Raw genomic sequence first — 3,357 nt, forward strand, 5'->3', positions numbered from 1 at the left:
TAACTCCTGCACATCTTCTAACTCCACGACATCGAGACCTATTTTCTTAGTCAAGCTCATAATATTTTCCTTGATCACTGATAGGCCACTTGCAATACTGAAGCCTCTAAAGTCGCATGCTAGGTATGGGCAGTTTTTTCCAAATCCCTTTCATAGTCATACACGTAGTCATATACTTTAACAGCCATTCTCCCATCATCAGTAGTCTTTGCTACAGCATCAGAAATTTTCTTCACAGAATAAGCTTAAAATGTGCTAACTACACCCTGATCCATTGGTTGGATGTGGGGGGGGGGGGGTAGACAGATATTTTTACAAATGTCTTGAATGGCGCTGGATGTTTGGGGCATCATCCACCTGGAATAAAGTTTTCAAGGAAGAATTTTTACCTTAATATCAGTGCAACTCATCTTTCAGCTTTGACACAAGATAGTTACAGATAGTCCTTGGTGTTTGCAGAGCAATATGCATGCACCGGTCTCAATTTGCAGTCTTCCTCAGCATTACCCCCAAACAGTGAAGCGTACTGGTCCTTAGTATCTTTGAAGCTGGGTGCCAAGTGTATGCTCCTATTAGCATTCTCTTTCAAAAAAGAAATGAAAATCTACTTTGCAAAGTGGCCACCCTTTTCAGAGTCTTGACAAATTGGTCTGCAGCAATGGCATTGGCAGCTGCAGCTGCCCTGCTCATTTTTGTGTTGTGGTAGCTGTATCTTCTCCAAAAGTTAGTAAACCAGCCAGAGCTAGTTGTGAATAGCTTGATAGGGCCTTCTTCCTCCTGCAGTTCTTCAAAGATTGCATGTACTTTTTCATGTGCTAGGAACATTTTGATTTGGTATGTTGTGCCAGTTTTCATCCTCAATCCATATGCATGGCGTCCACTCCATGCGCTCCATTATAGAGCTCTGAGCATAAGAGGTCATCTTTGCACTTGCAAATGTTCCTGATTAAGCACTTTTCTTAATCTTATCAGCACTGCTCTGAATGGTACCAGCAGTGGTGAAGAGTCCGCCATCTTCCCCTCTCTGACGCTGGTTGACCATGTCTAGTTTAATATCCATTGTGATTGGTTTTCATGACTTATACACTATAGATCCTCCCACAAGACAGCAGCTTTCCAGACATGATCTCACACTGAAAAATGCACCAAATACCACATTTGTCTCTGCTGCTGGCTAAACATGCAGAAGTGCAGGAAGCTTTATCGTGCTATTTCAAAAATAAGTCTGCACATATCGGACTTCTAGTATTAATTTTCAAATTGTGCTATTTCAAAAATATGCAAATCAAGATCTTGTAGATTGACAGATACCTGTACTGAATTGCTAGCCAATAGTTTACTAAGGCAAAAATCCTTAGGTTAATACCAGTTAGCACAGCTAGAATCTTGATGATCAAACTGTACTGGGAACCAAATGCAATGGCTGAATCACACCTTAGGTTAAAATCAAATTTCTCTATTTGTACACCTGCCTGTTGAAGAACTGCACATTTGTTGTGAGATCCCAGTGTGCTGCAGAGGATATGGAGAAGCATTCTAGGATATGCACTTCATTCAAGGAGCTTTTGAGCCCTGCTCAACGTTAGCTGAGAGTGCACTCTAAAACAAACCCTGAACTACCTTACAGCTATGTGGGGGAAAGCAGCGCAGAGCAAGCTGTCTGAGGAGGAGACATTTTCTTATCTTCTCATCAACCAACTCCCAGGGTCCTTGGAAAACCTTGAAAATCACTGATGAAAATTAAGGTACCTAGAATTTTAGAGAAAGTATTTAAGGAGCGAATGTTCTAATTTTTTAAAATTGAAAATGAAATAGTTAAACCACATCATCCACTCAAATTTTGAGATAGGTTTTGTTTGTATAAAACGGTATGATAGTTCTAAAATAAAAGGGGCAAAATGGCTATATGGTGAGATTCCACTGCAGTTCCATTTGAAAGATACTCAGCAAATAAGATGGAGACAGGATACAGTTTGGTTGCTTGGTCACAGAGTTGCTGGGGTAACTGCGAGGGTGCTCATAGGATGCTGTATTTAATGTAAACTTTTTTTTTAGTGCTTGGTAAGCACTTTCTCAATTCTTGATTATTTTTAACTTGGCAGCTAACAATTGGGTGAGAGAGAGAACAAACAAGCTTTCAAGAACATCCTTGCAGGATTCTAAAAGTCTCACAGTGGAAAAACATACTAAGGAATGACTTATAGAATTATTTTAAATATGTCCTTGCTAGTTGCCCAAACATAAGTGACCAGTCTGGTTGAAAAATAGAGATTACTTTTAAATTTTATATATTGAAGGGTGCTTGTTCTAAATAGTTTTTATTTTTCCAGTGTACTCTACTGCAAATCTGAAGTAATATTTTCCAAAGTTAAAAGTCAAAAACAAGGGTGGATACTAATTATTGCAAATAGACTTATTGCAGAATAGGACTTTCCTAGCGTAGTTTCCTATGCCCTCCCCAAAGTCATTCTTGAAAGTTGGAGAACTGAAAGTGCCTTCCACTTACATAGGACCAGATTTGCATTCAAGCCATTTTTTAATGTATTACTTTCAAATGGCTCCACAAACCTGCTTGAAATAAGTCACTTATCTACTGACCATATAAAGATAAAGCAAATAACACTTAAAGACATGTGTCCAAAGGAAGTAAATCCTGATTGAACTAAATGAAGAGTTAGAGCAGGGGTCTCTAAACTTTTTGGCTGAAGGGCCGCATTAAATATACGGCATGGTGTCGAGGCTGGAAAAAAAATTAAATTTAAAATTTAAATAAATACATTAGAGATGGAACTTGAATGAATGAATGAATGGGCTCAAATATCCAGGATTTCTCCAATCACCAACACAGCCTCAGAAATAAAGCGCACACACTTAAATGGACCCCCATTCTTTCAACCCACAAGTACAACTCTGGTTGTGTTTGGTCAACTGGGCCAGAGGCTCACAGGGGATCAGAGGCTGATGGCGGGCCGGATAGAGACACTCCATGGGCCACATCTGGCCCCCGGGCTGGGGTTTGGAGAGTCCTGAGTTAGAGCAGTGATTTTTAAACCAGTATGCTGCAGCACACTGGTGTGCTGTGAATGGCCTGCAGGTTTGCTGCAGGAATTTGAGGGAGGTTTATTTATTAGTAGGACCACTGGGGGATGAGAGCCCCCCACCAGCTGCATGGTGTGCCTTATCAATTGTCAAAAAAACTGATGGTGTGCATTTACAATTTGTCCGTGTGCAGTGAGATGAAATACATTTTGTGCCATTTTGCACTTTTTACCAAATAAACACTATAGGTGCTTGTATTTTACTGTTATTTTCAAATAAAAAAACACAAACACGCAAGAGAACTGGGGACTTCTAAAA

Source organism: Tiliqua scincoides, chromosome 1, assembly GCF_035046505.1.
Source record: "Tiliqua scincoides isolate rTilSci1 chromosome 1, rTilSci1.hap2, whole genome shotgun sequence".
In the NCBI taxonomy this organism is placed as follows: domain Eukaryota; kingdom Metazoa; phylum Chordata; class Lepidosauria; order Squamata; family Scincidae; genus Tiliqua; species Tiliqua scincoides.